The following is a 23,659-nucleotide window of genomic DNA, read 5'->3' as shown; positions in this document are numbered from 1 at the left end:
GAGAGCACCTGCCGCAACTCGAGAAAATCCAGGAGGTTTTGCCCTCCAGGCGAGATGAGGCCCATTTCCGCTGAGGCTTCTCGAGGCTAATCACGTCTAACCACTGGAACTTCCAAAGGGTCCTTCACACCCTTGCTGCAACTCAAGAAGTTCCCCGACATACCCGTCTCCACTCGAGAGGAAGCACGTGGGTCACGCACACATCCAGGGGAGCCCCGTTTCCGCCTCCTAGCTCGAGATGAGGGATTCTTTCCCTGTTTCGTAGGGAAAGAATTCCCGGCGTTCCCGTCGCATCTCAAGAGGAGGCGCTCTCCACAGGAAAGGCGAGAGGAACTCCAGGGTCGTGCCACCATTCCAAGAGTCCCCCAGATGTGTCAGTCCATTCCAGAGGAACCTGTTTTCCCTGCACTGCCTTGACGTTCAAGCCGAGGATCGACTCCCACCACGTGTGCACGTGGGACAGCCCTGTGGGAAAGCCTCGTGGGAAAGCCTCGTGGGAAAGACTGGAGGGAAAACCATAGATCCTTTGTTCCACGCGGCGGACTGCGTGACACTGCTGCTACCGCTCTGGAGGAACGCGCAAGTGCATGCCCGCATTCGAGACGAGGACTGACTCCCCTGGGGAGACTCCAGAAGTACCCCAAGATCCATGTCAGCACTGGAGAGGAATCCTCAGGTTCCGGCCCCGACTCCACACAAGGTCTTAGGCCCCGGCATCGACGGGAGAGGAATCCCGAGAGGCCCCCGAGGAACTCGCATGGGGACTGGCCTTTCCTGAGGCCACCAGAGCGGGTCCCTGAGGTCCCCGTCGTAAGTCGAGAGCACCTGCCGCAACTCGAGAAAATCCAGGAGGTTTTGCCCTCCAGGCGAGATGAGGCCCATTTCCGCTGAGGCTTCTCGAGGCTAATCACGTCTAACAACTGGAACTTCCAAAGGGTCCTTCACACCCTTGCTGCAACTCAAGAAGTTCCCCGACATACCCGTCTCCACTCGAGAGGAAGCACGTGGTGTCCCGCACACATCCAGGGGAGCCCCGTTTCTGCCTCCTAGCTCGAGATGAGGGATCCTTTCCCTGTTTCGTAGGGAAAGAATTCCCGGCGTTCCCGTCGCATCTCAAGAGGAGGCGCTCTCCACAGGAAAGGCGAGAGGAACTCCAGGGTCGTGCCACCATTCCAAGAGTCCCCCAGATGTGTCAGTCCATTCCAGAGGAACCTGTTTTCCCTACACTGCCTTGACGTTCAAGCCGAGGATCGACTCCCACCACGTGTGCACGTGGGACCGCCCTGTGGGAAAGCCTCGTGGGAAAGACTCGAGGGAAAACCATAGATCCTTTGATCCACGCGGCGGACTGCGTGACACTGCTGCTACCGCTCTGGAGGAAAGCGCAAGTGCATGCCCGCATTCGAGACGAGGACTGACTCCCCTGGGGAGACTCCAGAAGTACCCCAAGATCCATGTCAGCACTGGAGAGGAATCCTCAGGTTCCGGCCCCGACTCCACACAAGGTCTTAGGCCCCGGCATCGACGGGAGAGGAATCCCGAGAGGCCCCCGAGGAACTCGCATGGGGACTGGCCTTTCCTGAGGCCACCAGAGCGGGTCCCTGAGGTCCCCGTCGTAAGTCGAGAGCACCTGCCGCAACTCGAGAAAATCCAGGAGGTTTTGCCCTCCATGCGAGATGAGGCCCATTTCTGCTGAGGCTTCTCGAGGCTAATCACGTCTAACCACTGGAACTTCCAAAGGGTCCTTCACAACCTTGCTGCAACTCAAGAAGTTCCCCGACATACCCGTCTCCACTCGAGAGGAAGCACGTGGGTCACGCACACATCCAGGGGAGCCCCGTTTCCGCCTCCTAGCTCGAGATGAGGGATCCTTTCCCTGTTTCGTAGGGAAAGAATTCCCGGCGTTCCCGTCGCATCTCAAGAGGAGGCGCTCTCCACAGGAAAGGCGAGAGGAACTCCAGGGTCGTGCCACCATTCCAAGAGTCACCCAGATGTGTCAGTCCATTCCAGAGGAACCTGTTTTCCCTGCACTGCCTTGACGTTCAAGCCGAGGATCGACTCCCACCACGTGTGCACGTGGGACAGCCCTGTGGGAAAGCCTCGTGGGAAAGCCTCATGGGAAAGACTCGAGGGAAAACCATAGATCCTTTGATCCACGCGGCGGACTGCGTGACACTGCTGCTACCGCTCTGCAGGAAAGCGCAAGTGCATGCCCGCATTCGAGACGAGGACTGACTCCCCTGGGGAGACTCCAGAAGTACCCCAAGATCCATGTCAGCACTGGAGAGGAATCCTCAGGTTCCGGCCACGACTCCACACAAGGTCTTAGGCCCCCGCATCGACGGGAGAGGAATCCCGAGAGGCCCCCGAGGAACTCGCATGGGGACTGGCCTTTCCTGAGGCCACCAGAGCGGGTCCCTGAGGTCCCCGTCGTAAGTCGAGAGCACCTGCCGCAACTCGAGAAAATCCAGGAGGTTTTACCCTCCAGGCGAGATGAGGCCCATTTCCACTGAGGCTTCTCGAGGCCAATCCATCTAACCACTGGAACTTCCAAAGGGCCCTTCACACCCTTGCTGCAACTCAAGAAGTTCCCCGACATACCCGTCTCCACTCGAGAGGAAGCACGTGGTGTCCCGCACACATCCAGGGGAGCCCCGTTTCCGCCTCCTAGCTCGAGATGAGGGATCCTTTCCCTGTTTCTTAGGGAAAGAATTCCCGGCGTTCCCGTCGCGTCTCAAGAGGAGGCGCTCTCCACAGGAAAGGCGAGAGGAACTCCAGGGTCGTGCCACCATTCCAAGAGTCCCCCAGATGTGTCAGTCCATTCCAGAGGAACCTGATTTCCCTGCACTGCCTTGACGTTCAAGCCGAGGATCGACTCCCACCACGTGTGCACGTGGGACAGCCCTGTGGGAAAGCCTCGTGGGAAAGCCTCGTGGGAAAGACTCGAGGGAAAACCATAGATCCTTTGATCCACGCGGCGGACTGCGTGACACTGCTGCTACCGCTCTGGAGGAAAGCGCAAGTGCATGCCCGCATTCGTGACGAGGACTGACGCCCCTGGGGAGACTCCAGAAGTACCCCAAGATCCATGTCAGCACTGGAGAGGAATCCTCAGGTTCCGGCCCCGACTCCACGCAAGGTCTTAGGCCCCGGCATCTACGGGAGAGGAATCCCGAGACGCCCCCGAGGAACTCGCATGGGGACTGGCCTTTCCTGAGGCCACGAGAGCGGGTCCCTGAGGTCCCCGTCGTAAGTCGAGAGCACCTGCCGCAACTCGAGAAAATCCAGGAGGTTTTGCCCTCCAGGCGAGATGAGGCCCATTTCCGCTGAGTCTTCTCGAGGCCAATCACATCTAACCACTGGAACTTCCAAAGGGTCCTTCACACACTTGCTGCAACTCAAGAAGTTCCTCGACATACCCGTCTGCACTCGAGAGGAAGCACGTGGTGTACCGCACACATCCAGGGGAGACCCGTTTCCGCCTCCTAGCTCGAGATGAGGGATCCTTTCCCTGTTTCGTAGGGAAAGAATTCCCGGCGTTCCCGTCGCATCTCAAGAGGAGGCGCTCTACACAGGAAAGGCGAGAGGAACTCCAGGGTCGTGCCACCATTCCAAGAGTCCCCCAGATGTGTCAGTCCATTCCAGAGGAACCTGTTTTCCCTGCACTGCCTTGACGTTCAAGCCGAGGATCGACTCCCACCACGTGTTCACGTGGGACAGCCCTGTGGGAAAGCCTCGTGGGAAAGCCTCGTGGGAAAGACTCTAGGGAAAACCATAGATCCTTTGATCCACGCGGCAGACTGCGTGACACTGCTGCTACCGCTCTGGAGGAAAGCGCAAGTGCATGCCCGCATTCGAGACGAGGACTGACTCCCCTGGGGAGACTCCAGAAGTACCCCAAGATCCATGTCAGCACTGGAGAGGAATCCTCAGGTTCCGGCCCCGATTACACACAAGGTCTTAGGCCCCGGCATCGACGGGAGAGGAATCCCGAGAGGCCCCCGAGGAACTCGCATGGGGACTGGCCTTTCCTGAGGCCACCAGAGCGGGTCCCTGTGGTCCCCGTCGTAAGTCGAGAGCACCTGCCGGAACTCGAGAAATTCCTGGAGGTTTTGCCCTCCAGGCGCGATGAGGCCCATTTCCGCTGAGGCTTCTCGAGGCTAATCACGTCTAACCACTGGAACTTCCAAAGGGTCCTTCACACCCTTGCTGCAACTCAAGAAGTTCCCCGACATACCCGTCTCCACTCGAGAGGAAGCACGTGGGTCCCGCACACATCCAGGGGAGCCCCGTTTCCGCCTCCTAGCTCGAGATGAGGGATCCTTTCCCTGTTTCGTAGGAAAAGAATTCCCGGAGTTCCCGTCGCATCTCAAGAGGAGGCGCTCTCCACAGGAAAGGCGAGAGGAACTCCAGGGTCGTGCCACCATTCCAAGAGTCCCCCAGATGTGTCAGTTCATTCCAGATGAACCTGTTTTCCCTGCACTGCCTTGACGTTCAAGCCGAGGATCGACTCCCACCACGTGTGCACGTGGGACAGCCCTGTGGGAAAGCCTCGTGGGAAAGCCTCGTGGGAAAGACTCGAGGGAAAACCATAGATCCTTTGATCCACGCGGCGGACTGCGTGACACTGCTGCTACCGCTCTGGAGGAAATCGCAAGTGCATGCCCGCATTCGAGACGAGGACTGACTCCCCTAGGGAGACTCCAGAAGTACCCCAAGATCCATGTCAGCACTGGAGAGGAATCCTCAGGTTCCGGCCCCGACTCCACACAAGGTCTTAGGCCCCGGCATCGACCTGAGAGGAATCCCGAGAGGCCCCCGAGGAACTCGCATGGGGACTGGCCTTTCCTGAGGCCAGCAGAACGGGTCCCTGAGGTCCCCGTCGTAAGTCGAGAGCACCTGCCGCAACTCGAGAAAATCCAGGAGGTTTTGCCCTCCAGGCGAGATGAGGCCCATTTCCACTGAGGCTTCTCGAGGCCAATCACATCTAACCACTGGAACTTGCAAAGGGTCCTTCACACCCTTGCTGCAACTCAAGAAGTTCCCCGACATACCCGTCTGCACTCGAGAGGAAGCACGTGGTGTCCCGCACACATCCAGGGGAGACCCGTTTCCGCCTCCTAGCTCGAGATGAGGGATCCTTTCCTTGTTTCGTAGGGAAAGAATTCCCGGCGTTCCCGTCGCATCTCAAGAGGAGGCGCTCTCCACAGGAAAGGCGAGAGGAACTCCAGGGTCATGCCACCATTCCAAGAGTCCCCCAGATGTGTCAGTCCATTCCAGAGGAACCTGTTTTCCCTGCACTGCCTTGACGTTCAAGCCGAGGATCGACTCCCACCACGTGTGCACGTGGGACAGCCCTGTGGGAAAGCCTCGTGGGAAAGCCTCGTGGGAAAGACTCGAGGGAAAACCATAGATCCTTTGATCCACGCGGCGGACTGCGTGACACTGCTGCTACCGCACTGGAGGAAAGCGCAAGTGCATGCCCGCATTCGAGACGAGGACTGACTACCCTGGGGAGACTCCAGAAGTACCCCAAGATCCATGTCAGCACTGGAGAGGAATGCTCAGGTTCCGGCCCCGACTCCACACAAGGTCTTAGGCCCCGGCATCGACGGGAGAGGAATCCCGAGAGGCCCCCGAGGAACTCGCATGGGGACTGGCCTTTCCTGAGGCCACCAGAGCGGGTCCCTGAGGTCCCCGTCGTAAGTCCAGAGCACCTGCCACAACTCGAGAAAATCCAGGAGGTTTTGCCCTCCAGGCGAGATGAGGCCCCTTTCCGCTGAGGCTTCTCGAGGCTAATCACGTCTAACCACTGGAACTTCCAAAGGGTCCTTCACACCCTTGCTGCAACTCAAGAAGTTCCCCGACATACCCGTCTGCACTCGAGAGGAAGCACGTGGTGTCCCGCACACATCCAGGGGAGCCCCGTTTCCGCCTCCTAGCTCGAGATGAGGGATCCTTTCCCTGTTTCGTAGGGAAAGAATTCCCGGCGTTCCCGTCGCATCTCAAGAGGAGGCGCTCTCCACAGGAAAGGCGAGAGGAACTCCAGGGTCGTGCCACCATTCCAAGAGTCCCCCAGATGTGTCAGTCCATTCCAGAGGAACCTGTTTTTCCTGCACTGCCTTGACGTTCAAGCCGAGGATCGACTCCCACCACGTGTGCACGTGGGACAGCCCTGTGGGAAAGCCTCGTGGGAAAGCCTCGTGGGAAAGACTCGAGGGAAAACCATAGATCCTTTGATCCACGCGGCGGACTGCGTGACACTGCTGCTACCGCTCTGGAGGAAAGCGCAAGTGCATGCCCGCATTCGAGACGAGGACTGACTCCCCTGGGGAGACTCCAGAAGTACCCCAAGATCCATGTTAGCCTGGAGAGGAATCCTCAGGTTCCGGCCCCGACTCCACACAAGGTCTTAGGCCCCGGCATCGACCTGAGAGGAATCCCCAGAGGCCCTCGAGGAACTCGCATGGGGACTGGCCTTTCCTGAGGCCACCAGAGCGGGTCCCTGAGGTCCCCGTCGTAAGTCGAGAGCACCTGCCGCAACTCGAGAAAATCCAGGAGGTTTTGCCCTCCAGGCGAGATGAGGCCCATTTCCGCTGAGGCTTCTCGAGGCGAATCACATTTAACCACTGGAACTTGCAAAGGGTCCTTCACCCCCTTGCTGCAACTCAAGAAGTTCCCCGACATACCCGTCTGCACTCGAGAGGAAGCACGTGGTGTCCCGCACACATCCAGGGAAGACCCGTTTCCGCCTCCTAGCTCGAGATGAGGGATCGTTTCCCTGTTTCGTAGGGAAAGAATTCCCGGCGTTCCCGTCGCATCTCAAGAGGAGGCACTCTCCACAGGAAAGGCGAGAGGAACTCCAGGGTCATGCCACCATTCCAAGAGTCCCCCAGATGTGTCAGTCCATTCCAGAGGAACCTGTTTTCCCTGCACTGCCTTGACGTTCAAGCCGAGGATCGACTCCCACCACGTGTGCACGTGGGACAGGCCTGTGGGAAAGCCTCGTGGGAAAGCCTCGTGGGAAAGACTCGAGGGAAAACCATAGATCCTTTGTTCCACGCGGCGGACTGCGTGACACTGCTGCTACCGCTCTGGAGGAAATCGCAAGTGCATGCCCGCATTCGAGACGAGGACTGACTCCCCTGGGGAGACTCCAGAAGTACCCCAAGATCCATGTTAGCACTGGAGAGGAATCCTCAGGTTCCGGCCCCGACTCCACACAAGGTCTTAGGCCCCGGCATCGACCTGAGAGGAATCCCCAGAGGCCCCCGAGGAACTCGCATGGGGACTGGCCTTTCCTGAGGCCACCAGAGCGGGTCCCTGAGGTCCCCGTCGTAAGTCCAGAGCACCTGCCACAACTCGAGAAAATCCAGGAGGTTTTGCCCTCCAGGCGAGATGAGGCCCATTTCCGCTGAGGCTTCTCGAGGCTAATCACGTCTAACCACTGGAACTTCCAAAGGGTCCTTCACACCCTTGCTGCAACTCAAGAAGTTCCCCGACAAACCCGTCTGCACTCGAGAGGAAGCACGTGGTGTCCCGCACACATCCAGGGGAGCCCCGTTTCCGCCTCCTAGCTCGAGATGAGGGATCCTTTCCCTGTTTCGTAGGGAAAGAATTCCCGGCGTTCCCGTCGCATCTCAAGAGGAGGCGCTCTCCACAGGAAAGGCGAGAGGAACTCCAGGGTCATGCCACCATTCCAAGAGTCCCCCAGATGTGTCAGTCCATTCCAGAGGAACCTGTTTTCCCTGCACTGCCTTGACGTTCAAGCCGAGGATCGACTCCCACCACGTGTGCACGTGGGACAGGCCTGTGGGAAAGCCTCGTGGGAAAGCCTCGTGGGAAACACTCGAGGGAAAACCATAGATCCTTTGTTCCACGCGGCGGACTGCGTGACACTGCTGCTACCGCTCTGGAGGAAATCGCAAGTGCAATCCCGCATTCGAGACGAGGACTGACTCCCCTGGGGAGACTCCAGAAGTACCCCAAGATCCATGTCAGCACTGGAGAGGAATCCTCAGGTTCCGGCCCCGACTCCACACAAGGTCTTAGGCCCCGGCATCGACCTGAGAGGATTCCCGAGAGGCCCCCGAGGAACTCGCATGGGGACTGGCCTTTCCTGAGGCCACCAGAGCGGTCCCTGAGGTCCCCGTCGTACGTCGAGAGCACTTGCCGCAACTCGAGAAAATCCAGGAGGTTTTGCCCTCCAGGCGAGATGAGGCCCATCTCCGCTGAGGCTTCTCGAGGCCAATCAAATCTAACCACTGGAACTTCCAAAGGGTCCTTCACACACTTGCTGCAACTCAAGAAGTTCCCCGACATACCCGTCTGCACTCGAGAGGAAACACGTGGTGTCCCGCACACATCCAGGGGAGACCCGTTTCCGCCTCCTAACTCGAGATGAGGGATCCTTTCCCTGTTTCGTAGGGAAAGAATTCCCCGCGTTCCCGTCGCATCTCAAGAGGAGGTGCTCTCCACAGGAAAGGCGAGAGGAACTCCAGGGTCGTGCCACCATTCCAAGAGTCCCCCAGATGTGTCAGTCCATTCCAGAGGAACCTGTTTTCCCTGCACTGCCTTGACGTTCAAGCCGAGGATCGACTCCCACCACGTGTGCACGTGGGACAGCCCTGTGGGAAAGCCTCGTGGGAAAGCCTCGTGGGAAAGACTCGAGGGAAAACCATAGATCCTTTGTTCCACGCGGCGGACTGCGTGACACTGCTCCTACCGCTCTGGAGGAAAGCGCAAGTGCATGCCCGCATTCGAGACGAGGACTGACTCCCCTGGGGAGACTCCAGAAGTACCCCAAAATCCATGTCAGCACTGGAGAGGAATCCTCAGGTTCCGGCCCCGACTCCACACAAGGTCTTAGGCCCCGGCATCGACCTGAGAGGAATCCCCAGAGGCCCCCGAGGAACTCGCATGGGGACTGGCCTTTCCTGAGGCCACCAGAGCGGGTCCCTGAGGTCCCCGTCGTAAGTCCAGAGCACCTGCCACAACTCGAGAAAATCCAGGAGGTTTTGCCCTCCAGTCGAGATGAGGCCCATTTCCGATGAGGCTTCTCGAGGCGAATCACATTTAACCACTGGAACTTGCAAAGGGTCCTTCACACCCTTGCTGCAACTCAAGAAGTTCCCGGACATACCCGTCTGCACTCGAGAGGAAGCACGTGGTGTCCCGCACACATCCAGGGGAGCTCCGTTTCCGCCTCCTAGCTCGAGATGAGGGATCCTTTCCCTGTTTCGTAGGGAAAGAATTCCCGGCGTTCCCGTCGCATCTCAAGAGGAGGCGCTCTCCACAGGAAAGGCGAGAGGAACTCCAGGGTCATGCCACCATTCCAAGAGTCCCCCAGATGTGTCAGTCCATTCCAGAGGAACCTGTTTTCCCTGCACTGCCTTGACGTTCAAGCCGAGGATCGACTCCCACCACGTGTGCACGTGGGACAGGCCTGTGGGAAAGCCTCGTGGGAAAGACTCGAGGGAAAACCATAGATCCTTTGTTCCACGCGACGGACTGCGTGACACTGCTGCTACCGCTCTGGAGGAAAGCGCAAGTGCATGCCCGCATTCGAGACGAGGACTGACTCCCCTGGGGAGACTCCAGAAGTACCCCAAGATCCATGTCAGCACTGGAGAGGAATCCTCAGGTTCCGGCCCCGACTCCACACAAGGTCTTAGGCCCCGGCATCGACGGGAGAGGAATCCTGAGAGGCCCCCGAGGAACTCGCATGGGGACTGGCCTTTCCTGAGGCCACCAGAGCGGGTCCCTGAGGTCCCCGTCGTAAGTCGAGAGCACCTGCCGCAACTCGAGAAAATCCAGGAGGTTTTGCCCTCCAGGCGAGATGAGGCCCATTTCCGCTGAGGCTTCTCGAGGCTAATCTCGTCTAACCACTGGAACTTCCAAAGGGTCCTTCACACCCTTGCTGCAACTCAAGAAGTTCCCCGACATACACTTCTCCACTCGAGAGGAAGCACGTGCGTCCCGCACACATCCAGGGGAGCCCCGTTTCCGCCTCCTAGCTCGAGATGAGGGATCCTTTCCCTGTTTCGTAGGGAAAGAATTCCCGGCGTTCCCGTCGCATCTCAAGAGGAGGCGCTCTCCACAGGAAAGGCGAGAGGAACTCCAGGGTCGTGCCACCATTCCAAGAGTCCCCCAGATGTGTCAGTCCATTCCAGAGGAACCTGTTTTCCCTGCACTGCCTTGACGTTCAAGCCGAGGATCGACTCCCACCACGTGTGCACGTGGGACAGCCCTGTGGGAAAGCCTCGTGGGAAAGCCTCGTGGGAAAGACTCGAGGGAAAACAATAGATCCTTTGATCCACGCGGCGGACTGCGTGACACTGCTGCTACCGCTCTGGAGGAAAGCGCAAGTGCATGCCCGCATTCGAGACGAGGACTGACTCCCCTGGGGAGACTCCAGAAGTACCCCAAGATCCATGTCAGCACTGGAGAGGAATCCTCAGGTTCCGGCCCCGACTCCACACAAGGTCTTAGGCCCCGGCATCGACGGGAGAGGAATCCCGAGAGGCCCCCGAGGAACTCGCATGGGGACTGGCCTTTCCTGAGGCCACCAGAGCGGGTCCCTGAGGTCCCCGTCGTAAGTCGAGAGCACCTGCCGCAACTCGAGAAAATCCAGGAGGTTTTGCCCTCCAGGCGAGATGAGGCCCATTTCCGCTGAGGCTTCTCGAGGCCAATCACATCTAACCACTGGAACTTAAAAAGGGTCATTCACACCCTTGCTGCAACTCAAGAAGTTCCCCGACATACCCGTCTGCACTCGAGAGGAAGCACGTGGTGTCCCGCACACATCCAGGGGAGACCCGTTTCCGCCTCCTAGCTCAAGATGAGGGATCCTTTCCCTGTTTCGTAGGGAAAGAATTCCCGGCGTTCCCGTCGCATCTCAAGAGGAGGCGCTCTCCACAGGAAAGGCGAGAGGAACTCCAGGGTCGTGCCACCATTCCAAGAGTCCCCCAGATGTGTCAGTCCATTCCAGAGGAACCTGTTTTCCCTGCACTGCCTTGACGTTCAAGCCGAGGATCGACTCCCACCACGTGTGCACGTGGGACAGCCCTGTGGGAAAGCCTCGTGGGAAAGCCTCGTGGGAAAGACTCGAGGGAAAACAATAGATCCTTTGTTCCACGCGACGGACTGCGTGACACTGCTGCTACCGCTCTGGAGGAAAGCGCAAGTGCATGCCCGCATTCGAGACGAGGACTGACTCCCCTGGGGAGACTCCAGAAGTACCCCAAGATCCATGTCAGCACTGGAGAGGAATCCTCAGGTTCCGGCCCCGACTCCACACAAGGTCTTAGGCCCCGGCATCGACCTGAGAGGAATCCCCAGAGGCCCCCGAGGAACTCGCATGGGGACTGGCCTTTCCTGAGGCCACCAGAGCGGGTCCCTGAGGTCCCCGTCGTAAGTCCAGAGCACCTGCCGCAACTCGAGAAAATCCAGAAGGTTTTGCCCTCCAGTCGAGATGAGGCCCATTTCCGCTGAGGCTTTTCGAGGCGAATCACATTTAACCACTGGAACTTGCAAAGGGTCCTTCACACCCTTGCTGCAACTCAAGAAGTTCCCCGACATACCCGTCTGCACTCGAGAGGAAGCACGTGGTGTCCCGCACACATCCAGGGGAGACCCGTTTCCGCCTCCTAGCTCGAGATGAGGGATCCTTTCCTTGTTTCGTAGGGAAAGAATTCCCGGCGTTCCCGTCGCATCTCAATAGGAGGCGCTCTCCACAGGAAAGGCGAGAGGAACTCCAGGGTCATGCCACCATTCCAAGAGTCCCCCAGATGTGTCAGTCCATTGCAGAGGAACCTGTTTTCCCTGCACTGCCTTGACGTTCAAGCCGAGGATCGACTCCCACCACGTGTGCACGTGGGACAGCCCTGTGGGAAAGCCTCGTGGGAAAGCCTCGTGGGAAAGACTCGAGGGAAAACCATAGATCCTTTGATCCACGCGGCGGACTGCGTGACACTGCTGCTACCGCTCTGGAGGAAAGCGCAAGTGCATGCCCGCATTCGAGACGAGAACTGACTCCCCTGGGGAGACTCCAGAAATACCCCAAGATCCATGTCAGCACTGGAGAGGAATCCTCAGGTTCCGGCCCCGACTCCACACAAGGTCTTAGGCCCCGGCATCGACGGGAGAGGAATCCCGAGAGGCCCCCGAGGAACTCGCATGGGGACTGGCCTTTCCTGAGGCCACCAGAGAGGGTCCCTGAGGTCCCCGTCGTAAGTCGAGAGCACCTGCCGCAACTCGAAAAAATCCAGGAGGTTTTGCCCTCCAGGCGCGATGAGGCCCATTTCCGCTGAGGCTTCTCGAGGCTAATCTCGTCTAACCACTGGAACTTCCAAAGGGTCCTTCACACCCTTGCTGCAACTCAAGAAGTTCCCCGACATACCCGTCTCCACTCGAGAGGAAGCACGTGGGTCCCGCACACATCCAGGGGAGCCCTGTTTCCGCCTCCTAGCTCGAGATGAGGGATCCTTTCCCTGTTTCGTAGGGAAAGAATTGCCGGTGTTCCCGTCGCATCTCAAGAGGAGGCGCTCTCCACAGGAAAGGCGAGAGGAACTCCAGGGTCGTGCCACCATTCCAAGAGTCCCCCAGATGTGTCAGTCCATTCCAGAGGAACCTGTTTTCCCTGCACTTGACGTTCAAGCCGAGGATCGACTCCCACCACGTGTGCACGTGGGACAGCCCTGTGGGAAAGCCTCGTTGGAAAGCTTCGTGGGAAAGACTCGAGGGAAAACCATAGATCCTTTGATCCACGCGGCGGACTGCGTGATACTGCTGCTACCGCTCTGGAGGAAAGCGCAATGCATGCCCGAATTCGAGACGAGGACTGACTCCCCTGGGGAGACTCCAGAAGTACCCCAAGATCCATGTCAGCACTGGAGAGGAATCCTCAGGTTCCGGCCCCGACTCCACACAAGGTCTTAGGCCCCAGCATCGACGGGAGAGGAATCCCCAGAGGAACTCGCATGGGGACTGGCCTTTCCTGAGGCTACCAGAGCGGGTCCCTGAGGTCCTCGTCGTAAGTCGAGAGCACCTGCCGCAACTCGAGAAAATCCAGGCGGTTTTGCCCTCCAGGCGAGATGAGGCCCATTTCCGCTGAGGCTTCTCGAGGCCAATCACATCTAACCACTGGAACTTCCAAAGGGTCCTTCACACCCTTGCTGCAACTCAAGAAGTTCCCCGACATACCCATCTCCACTCGAGAGGAAGCACGTGGGGTCCCGCACACATCCAGGGGAGCCCCGTTTCCGCCTCCTAGCTCGAGATGAGGGATCCTTTCCCTGTTTCGTAGGGAAAGAATTCCCGGCGTTCCCGTCGCATCTCAAGAGGAGGCGCTCTCCACAGGAAAGGCGAGAGGAACTCCAGGGTCGTGCCACCATTCCAAGAGTCCCCCAGATGTGTCAGTCCATTCCAGAGGAACCTGTTTTCCCTGCACTGCCTTGACGTTCAAGCCGAGGATCGACTCCCACCACGTGTGCACGTGGGACAGCCCTGTGGGAAAGCCTCGTGGGAAAGCCTCGTGGGAAAGACTCGAGGGAAAACCATAGATCCTTTGATCCACGCGGTGGACTGCGTTACACTGCTGCTACCGCTCTGGAGGAAAGCGCAAGTGCATGCCCGCATTCGAGACGAGGACTGACTCCCCTGGGGAGACTCCAGAAGTACCCCAAGATCCATGTCAGCACTGGAGAGGAATCCTCAGGTTCCGGCCCCGACTCCACACAAGGTCTTAGGCCCCGGCATCGACGGGAGAGGAATCCCGAGAGGCCCCCGAGGAACTCGCATGGGGACTGGCCTTTCCTGAGGCCACCAGAGCGGGTCCCTGAGGTCCCCGTCGTAAGTCGAGAGCACCTGCCGCAACTCGAGAAAATCCAGGAGGTTTTGCCCTCCAGGCGAGATGAGGCCCATTTCCGCTGAGGCTTCTCGAGGCCAATCACATCTAACCACTGGAAATTCCAAAGGGTCCTTCACACCCTTGCTGCACCTCAAGAAGTTTCCCGACATACCCGTCTGCACTCGAGAGGAAGCACGTGGTGTCCCGCACACATCCAGGGGAGACCCGTTTCCGCCTCCCAGCTCGAGATGAGGGATCCTTTCCCTGTTTCGTAGGGAAAGAATTCCCCGCGTTCCCGTCGCATCTCAAGAGGAGGCGCTCTCCACAGGAAAGGCGAGAGGAACTCCAGGGTCGTGCCACCATTCCAAGAGTCCCCCAGATGTGTCAGTCCATTCCAGAGGAACCTGTTTTCCCTGCACTGCCTTGACGTTCAAGCCGAGGATCGACTCCCACCACGTGTGCACGTGGGACAGCCCTGTGGGAAAGCCTCGTGGGAAAGCCTCGTGGGAAAGACTCGAGGGAAAACCATAGATCCTTTGATCCATGCGGCGGACTGCGTGACACTGCTGCTACCGCTCTGGAGGAAAGCGCAAGTGCATGCCCGCATTCGAGACGAGGACTGACTCCCCTGGGGAGACTCCAGAAGTACCCCAAGATCCATGTCAGCACTGGAGAGGAATCCTCAGGTTCCGGCCCCGACTCCACACAAGGTCTTAGGCCCCGGCATCGACCTGAGAGGAATCCCCAGAGGCCCCCGAGGAACTCGCATGGGGACTGGCCTTTCCTGAGGCCAACAGAGCGGGTCCCTGAGGTCCCCGTCGTAAGTCCAGAGCACCTGCCGCAACTCGAGAAAATCCAGGAGGTTTTGCCCTCCAGTCGAGATGAGGCCCATTTCCGCTGAGGCTTCTCGAGGCGAATCACATTTAACCACTGGAACTTGAAAGGGTCCTTCGCACCCTTGCTGCAACTCAAGAAGTTCCCCGACATACCCGTCTGCACTCGAGAGGAAGCACGTGGTGTCCCGCACACATCCAGGGAAGACCCGTTTCCGCCTCCTAGCTCGAGATGAGGGATCCTTTCCTTGTTTCGTAGGGAAAGAATTCCCGGCGTTCCCGTCGCATCTCAAGAGGAGGCGCTATCCACAGGAAAGGCGAGAGGAACTCCAGGGTCATGCCACCATTCCAAGAGTCCCCCAGATGTGTCAGTCCATTCCAGAGGAACCTGTTTTCCCTGCACTGCCTTGACGTTCAAGCCGAGGATCGACTCCCACCACGTGTGCACGTGGGACAGCCCTGTGGGAAAGCCTCGTGGGAAAGCCTCGTGGGAAAGACTCGAGGGAAAACCATAGATCCTTTGATCCACGCGGCGGACTGCGTGACACTGCTGCTACCGCTCTGGAGGAAAGCGCAAGTGCATGCCCGCATTCGAGACGAGGACTGACTCCCCTGGGGAGACTCCAGAAGTACCCCAAGATCCATGTCAGCACTGGAGAGGAATCCTCAGGTTCCGGCCCCGACTCAACACAAGGTCTTAGGCCCCGGCATCGACCTGAGAGGAATCCCGAGAGGCCCCCGAGGAACTCGCATGGGGACTGGCCTTTCCTGAGGCCACCAGAGCGGGTCCCTGAGGTCCCCATCGTAAGTCGAGAGCACCTGCCGCAACTCGAAAAAATCCAGGAGGTTTTGCCCTCCAGGCGCGATGAGGCCCATTTCCGCTGAGGCTTCTCGAGGCTAATCTCGTCTAACCACTGGAACTTCCAAAGGGTCCTTCACACCCTTGCTGCAACTCAAGAAGTTCCCCGACATACCCGTCTGCACTCGAGAGGAAGCACGTGGTGTCCCGCACACATCCAGGGGAGCCCCGTTTCCGCCTCCTATCTCGAGATGAGGGATCCTTTCCCTGTTTCGTAGGGAAAGAATTCCCGGCGTTCCCGTCGCATCACAAGAGGAGGCGCTCTCCACAGGAAAGGCGAGAGGAACTCCAGGGTCATGCCACCATTCCAAGAGTCCCCCAGATATGTCAGTCCATTCCAGAGGAACCTGTTTTCCCTGCACTGCCTTGACGTTCAAGCCGAGGATCGACTCCCACCACGTGTGCACGTGGGACAGGCCTGTGGGAAAGCCTCGTGGGAAAGCCTCGTGGGAAAGACTCGAGGGAAAACCATAGATCCTTTGTTCCACGCGGCGGACTGCGTGACACTGCTGCTACCGCTCTGGAGGAAATCGCAAGTGCATGCCCGCATTCGAGACGAGGACTGACTCCCCTGGGGAGACTCCAGAAGTACCCCAAGATCCATGTCAGCACTGGAGAGGAATCCTCAGGTTCCGGCCCCGACTCCACACAAAGTCTTAGGCCCCGGCATCGACCTGAGAGGAATCCCGAGAGGCCCCCGAGGAAGTCGCATGGGGACTGGCCTTTCCTGAGGCCACCAGAGCTGGTCCCTGAGGTCCCCGTCGTAAGTCGAGAGCACCTGCCGCAACTCGAGAAAATCGAGGAGGTTTTGCCCTCCAGGCGAGATGAGGCCCATTTCCGCTGAGGCTTCTCGAGGCCAATCACATCTAACCACTGGAACTTAAAAAGGGTCCTTCACACCCTTGCTGCAACTCAAGAAGTTCCCCGACATACCCGTCTGCACTCGAGAGGAAGCACGTGGTGTCCCGCACACATCCAGGGGAGACCCGTTTCCACCTCCTAGCTCGAGATGAGGGATCCTTTCCCTGTTTCGTAGGGAAAGAATTCCCGGCGTTCCCGTCGCATCTCAATAGGAGGCGCTCTCCACAGGAAAGGCGAGAGGAACTCCAGGGTCGTGCCACCATTCCAAGAGTCCCCCAGATGTGTCAGTCCATTCCAGAGGAACCTGTTTTCCCTGCACTGCCTTGACGTTCAAGCCGAGGATCGACTCCCACCACGTGTGCACGTGGGACAGCCCTGTGGGAAAGCCTCGTGGGAAAGACTCGTGGGAAAGACTCGAGGGAAAACAATAGATCCTTTGTTCCACACGGCGGACTGCGTGACACTGCTGCTACCGCTCTGGAGGAAAGCGCAAGTGCATGCCCGCATTCGAGACGAGGACTGACTCCCCTGGGGAGACTCCAGAAGTACCCCAAGATCCATGTCAGCACTGGAGAGGAATCCTCAGGTTCCGGCCCCGACTCCACACAAGGTCTTAGGCCCCGGCATCGACCTGAGAGGAATCCCCAGAGGCCCCCGAGGAACTCGCATGGGGACTGGCCTTTCCTGAGGCCACCAGAGCGGGTCCCTGAGGTCCCCGTCGTAAGTCCAGAGCACCTGCCGCAACTCGAGAAAATCCAGAAGGTTTTGCCCTCCAGTCGAGATGAGGCCCATTTCCGCTGAGGCTTTTCGAGGCGAATCACATTTAACCACTGGAACTTGCAAAGGGTCCTTCACACCCTTGCTGCAACTCAAAAAGTTCCCCGACATACCCGTCTGCACTCGAGAGGAAGCACGTGGTGTCCCGAACACATTCAGGGGAGACCCGTTTCCGCCTCCTAGCTCGAGATGAGGGATCCTTTCCTTGTTTCGTAGGGAAAGAATTCCCGGCGTTCCCGTCGCATCTCAATAGGAGGCGCTCTCCACAGGAAAGGCGAGAGGAACTCCAGGGTCATGCCACCATTCCAAGAGTCCCCCAGATGTGTCAGTCCATTGCAGAGGAACCTGTTTTCCCTGCACTGCCTTGACGTTCAAGCCGAGGATCGGCTCCCACCACGTGTGCACGTGGGACAGCCCTGTGGGAAAGCCTCGAGGGAAAGCCTCGTGGGAAAGACTCGAGGGAAAACCATAGATTCTTTGATCCACGCGGCGGACTGCGTGACAATGCTGCAACCGCTCTGGAGGAAAGCGCAAGTGCATGCCCGCATTCGAGACGAGGACTGACTCCCCTGGGGAGACTCCAGAAGTACCCCAAGATCCATGTCAGCACTGGAGAGGAATCCTCAGGTTCCGGCCCCGACTCCACACAAGGTCTTAGGCCCCGGCATCGACCTGAGAGGAATCCCCAGAGGCCCCCGAGGAACTCGCATGGGGACTGGCCTTTCCTGAGGCCACCAGAGCGGGTCCCTGAGGTCCCCGTCGTAAGTCGAGAGCACCTGCCGCAACTCGAGAAAATCCAGGAGGTTTTGCCCTCCAGGCGAGATGAGGCCCATTTCCGCTGAGGCTTCTCGAGGCCAATCACATTTAACCACTGGACCTTCCAAAGGGTCCTTCACACCCTTGCTGCAACTCAAGAAGTTTCCCGACATACACGTCTCCACTCGAGAGGAAGCACGTGGTGTCCCGCACACATCCAGGGGAGCCCCGTTTCCGCCTCCTAGCTCGAGATGAGGGATCCTTTCCCTGTTTCGTAGGGAAAGAATTCCCAGCGTTCCCGTCGCATCTCAAGAGAACGCGCTCTCCACAGGAAAGGCGAGAGGAACTCCAGGGTCGTGCCACCATTCCAAGAGTCCCCCAGATGTGTCAGTCCATTCCAGAGGAATCTGTTTTCCCTGCACTGCCTTGACGTTCAAGCCGAGGATCGACTCCCACCACGTGTGCACGTGGGACAGCCCTGTGGGAAAGCCTCGAGGGAAAGCCTCGTGGGAAAGACTCGAGGGAAAACCATAGATCCTTTGATCCACGCGGCGGACTGCGTGACAATGCTGCAACCGCTCTGGAGGAAAGCGCAAGTGCATGCCCGCATTCGAGACGAGGACTGACTCCCCTGGGGAGACTCCAGAAGTACCCCAAGATCCATGTCAGCACTGGAGAGGAATCCTAAGGTTCCGGCCCAGACTCCACACAAGGTCTTAGGCACCGGCATCGACCTGAGAGGATTCCCGAGAGGCCCCCGAGGAACTCGCATGGGGACTGGCCTTTCCTGAGGCCACCAGAGCGGGTCCCTGAGGTCCCCGTCGTAAGTCGAGAGCACCTGCCGCAACTCGAGAAAATCCAGGAGGTTTTGCCCTCCAGGCGAGATGAGGCCCATTTCCGCTGAGGCTTCTCGAGGCCAATCACATCTAACCACTGGACCTTCCAAAGGGTCCTTCACACCCTTGCTGCAACTCAAGAAGTTCCCCGACACACCCGTCTCCACTCGAGAGGAAGCACGTGGTGTCCCGCACACATCCAGGGGAGACCCGTTTCCGCCTCCTAGCTCGAGATGAGGGATCCTTTCCTTGTTTCGTAGGGAAAGAATTCCCGGCGTTCCCGTCGCATCTCAAGAGGAGGCGCTCTCCACAGGAAAGACGAGAGGAACTCCAGGGTCATGCCACCATTCCAAGAGTCCCCCAGATGTGTCAGTCCATTCCAGAGGAACCTGTTTTCCCTGCACTGCCTTGACGTTCAAGCCGAGGATCGACTCCCACCACGTGTGCACGTGGGACAGCCCTGTGGGAAAGCCTCGTGGGAAAGCCTCGTGGGAAAGACTCGAGGGAAAACCATAGATCCTTTGATCCACGCGGCGGACTGCGTGACACTGCTGCTACCGCTCTGGAGGAAAGCGCAAGTGCATGCCCGCATTCGAGACGAGGAGTGACTCCCCTGGGGAGACTCCAGAAATACCCCAAGATCCATGTCAGCACTGGAGAGGAATCCTCAGGTTCCGGCCCCGACTCCACACAAGGTCTTAGGCCCCGGCATCGACGGGAGAGGAATCCCGAGAGGCCCCCGAGGAACTCGCATGGGGACTGGCCTTTCCTGAGGCCACCAGAGCGGGTCCCTGAGGTCCCCGTCGTAAGTCGAGAGCACCTGCCGCAACTCGAAAAAATCCAGGAGGTTTTGCCCTCCAGGCGCGATGAGGCCCATTTCCGCTGAGGCTTCTCGAGGCTAATCTCGTCTAACCACTGGAACTTCCAAAGGGTCCTTCACACCCTTGCTGCAACTCAAGAAGTTCCCCGACATACCCGTCTCCACTCGAGAGGAAGCACGTGGGTCCCGCACACATCCAGGGGAGCCCCGTTTCCGCCTCCTAGCTCGAGATGAGGGATCCTTTCCCTGTTTCGTAGGGAAAGAATTCCCGGTGTTCCCTTCGCATCTCAAGAGGAGGCGCTCTCCACAGGAAAGGCGAGAGGAACTCCAGGGTCGTGCCACCATTCCAAGACTCCCCCAGATGTGTCAGTCCATTCCAGAGGAACCTGTTTTCCCTGCACTGCCTTGACGTTCAAGCCGAGGATCGACTCCCACCCCGTGTGCACGTGGGACAGGCCTGTGGGAAAGCCTCGTGGGAAAGCCTCATGGGAAAGACTCGAGGGAAAACCATAGATCCTTTGTTCCACGCGGCGGACTGCGTGACACTGCTGCTACCGCTCTGGAGGAAATCCCAAGTGCATGCCCGCATTCGAGACGAGGACTGACTCCCCTGGGGAGACTCCAGAAGTACCCCAAGATCCATGTCAGCACTGGAGAGGAATCCTCAGGTTCCGGCCCCGACTCCACACAAGGTCTTAGGCCCCGGCATCGACGGGAGAGGAATCCCGAGAGGCCCCCGAGGAACTCGCATGGGGACTGGCCTTTCCTGAGGCCACCAGAGCGGGTCCCTGAGGTCCCCGTCGTAAGTCGAGAGCACCTGCCGCAACTCGAGAAAATCCAGGAGGTTTTGCCCTCCAGGCGAGATGAGGCCCATTTCCGCTGAGGCTTCTCGAGGCCAATCACATCTAACCACTGGAACTTCCAAAGGGTCCTTCACACCCTTGCTGCAACTCAAGAAGTTCCCCGACATACCCGTCTGCACTCGAGAGGAAGCACGTGGTGTCCCGCACATATCCAGGGGAGACACGTTTCCGCCCCCTAGCTCGAGATGAGGGATCCTTTCCCTGTGTCGTAGGGAAAGAATTCCCGGCGTAACCGTCGCATCTCAAGAGGAGGCGCTCTCCACAGGAAAGGCGAGAGGAACTCCAGGGTCTTGCCACCATTCCAAGAGTCCCCCAGATGTGTCAGTCCATTCCGGAGGAACCAGTTTTCCCTGCACTGCCTTGACGTTCAAGCCGAGGATCGACTCCCACCACGTGTGCACGTGGGACAGCCCTGTGGAAAAGCCTCGTGGGAAAGCCTCGTGGGAAAGACTCGAGGGAAAACCATAGATCCTTTGTTCCACGCGGCGGACTGCGTGACACTGCTGCTACCGCTCTGGAGGAAAGCGCAAGAGCATGCCCGCATTCGAGACGAGGACTGACTCCCCTGGGGAGACTCCAGAAGTACCCCAAGATCCATGTCAGCACTGGAGAGGAATCCTCAGGTTCCGGCCCCGACTCCACACAAGGTCTTAGGCCCCAGCATCGACCTGAGAGGAATCCCGAGAGGCCCCCGAGGAACTCGCATGGGGACTGGCCTTTCCTGAGGCCACCAGAGCGGGTCCCTGAGGTCCCCGTCGTAAGTCGAGAGCACCTGCCGCAACTCGAGAAAATCCAGGAGGTTTTGCCCTCCAGGCGAGATGAGGCCCATTTCCGCTGAGGCTTCTCGAGGCCAATCACATCTAACCACTGGAACTTAAAAAGGGTCCTTCACACCCTTGCTGCAACTCAAGAAGTTCCCCGACATACCCGTCTGCACTCGAGAGGAAGCACGTGGTGTCCCGCACACATCCAGGGGAGACCCGTTTCCGCCTCCTAGCTCGAGATGAGGGATCCTTTCCCTGTTTCGTAGGGAAAGAATTCCCGGCGTTCCCGTCGCATCTCAAGAGGAGGGGCTCTCCACAGGAAAGGCGAGAGGAACTCCAGGGTCGTGCCACCATTCCAAGAGTCCCCCAGATGTGTCAGTCCATTCCAGAGGAACCTGTTTTCCCTGCACTGCCTTGACGTTCAAGCCGAGGATCGACTCCCACCACGTGTGCACGTGGGACAGCCCTGTGGGAAAGCCTCGTGGGAAAGCCTCGTGGGAAAGACTCGAGGGAAAACCATAGATCCTTTGTTCCACGCGGCGGACTGCGTGACACTGCTGCTACCGCTCTGGAGGAAAGCGCAAGTGCATGCCCGCATTCGAGACGAGGACTGACTCCCCTGGGGAGACTCCAGAAGTACCCCAAGATCCATGTCAGCACTGGAGAGGAATCCTCAGGTTCCGGCCCCGACTCCACACAAGGTCTTAGGCCCCGGCATCGACCTGAGAGGAATCCCCAGAGGCCCCCGAGGAACTCGCATGGGGACTGGCCTTTCCTGAGGCCACCAGAGCGGGTCCCTGAGGTCCCCGTCGTAAGTCCAGAGCACCTGCCGCAACTCGAGAAAATCCAGAAGGTTTTGCCCTCCAGTCGAGATGAGGCCCATTTCCGCTGAGACTTTTCGAGGCGAATCACATTTAACCACTGGAACTTGCAAAGGGTCCTTCACACCCTTGCTGCAACTCAAGAAGTTCCCCGACATACTCGTCTGCACTCGAGAGGAAGCACGTGGTGTCCCGAACACATCCAGGGGAGACCCGTTTCCGCCTCCTAGCTCGAGATGAGGGATCCTTTCCTTGTTTCGTAGGGAAAGAATTCCCGGCGTTCCCGTCGCATCTCAATAGGAGGCGCTCTCCACAGGAAAGGCGAGAGGAACTCCAGGGTCATGCCACCATTCCAAGAGTCCCCCCGATGTGTCAGTCCATTGCAGAGGAACCTGTTTTCCCTGCACTGCCTTCACGTTCAAGCCGAGGATCGACTCCCACCACGTGTGCACGTGGGACAGCCCTGTGGGAAAGCCTCGTGGGAAAGCCTCGTGGGAAAGACTCGAGGGAAAACCATAGATCCTTTGATCCACGCGGCGGACTGCGTGACACTGCTGCTACCGCTCTGAAGGAAAGTGCAAGTGCATGCCCGCATTCGAGAGGAGGACTGACTCCCCTGGGGAGACGCCAGAAGTACCCCAAGATCCATGTCAGCACTGGAGAGGAATCCTCAGGTTCCGGCCCCGACTCCACACAAGGTCTTAGGCCCCGGCATCGACGGGAGAGGAATCCCGAGACGCCCCCGAGGAACTCGCATGGGGACTGGCCTTTCCTGAGGCCACCAGAGCGGGTCCCTGAGGTCCCCGTCGTAAGTCGAGAGCACCTGCCGCAACTCGAGAAAATCCAGGACGTTTTGCCCTCCAGGCGAGATGAGGCCCATTTCCGCTGAGGCTTCTCGAGGCCAATCACGTCTAACCACTGGAACTTCCAAAGGGTCCTTCACACCCTTGCTGCAAATCAAGAACTTCCCCGACATACCCGTCTCCACTCGAGAGGAAGCACGTGGGGTCCTGCACACATCCAGGGGAGCCCCGTTTCCGCCTCCTAGCTCGAGATGAGGGATCCTTTCCCTGTTTCATAGGGAAAGAATTCCCGGCTTTCCCGTCGCATCTCAAGAGGAGGCGCTCTCCACAGGAAAGGCGAGAGGAACTCCAGGGTCGTGACACCATTCCAAGAGTCCCCCAGATGAGTCAGTCCTTTCCAGAGGAACCTGTTTTCCCTGCACTGCCTTGACGTTCAAGCCGAGGATCGACTCCCACCACGTGTGCACGTGGGACAGCCCTGTGGGAAAGCCTCGTGGGAAAGCCTCGTGGGAAAGACTCGAGGGAAAACCACAGATCCTTTGATCCACGCGGCGGACTGCGTGACACTGCTGCTACCGCTCTGGAGGAAAGCGCAAGTGCATGCCCGCATTCGAGACGAGGACTGATTCCCCTGGGGAGACTCCAGAAGTACCCCAAGATCCATGTCAGCACTGGAGAGGAATCCTCAGGTTCCGGCCCCGACTCCACACAAGGTCTTAGGCCCCGGCATCGACGGGAGATTAATCCCGAGAGGCCCCCGAGGAACTAGCATGGCGACTGGCCTTTCCTGAGGCCCCAGAGCGGGTCCCTGAGGTCC

This window comes from Ovis canadensis, chromosome 7 (genome assembly GCF_042477335.2).
Source record: "Ovis canadensis isolate MfBH-ARS-UI-01 breed Bighorn chromosome 7, ARS-UI_OviCan_v2, whole genome shotgun sequence".
Classification (NCBI taxonomy): Eukaryota; Metazoa; Chordata; class Mammalia; order Artiodactyla; family Bovidae; genus Ovis; species Ovis canadensis.
The sequence above is the reverse complement of the archived record's forward strand: the minus strand, read 5'-3'. Positions refer to the sequence as shown.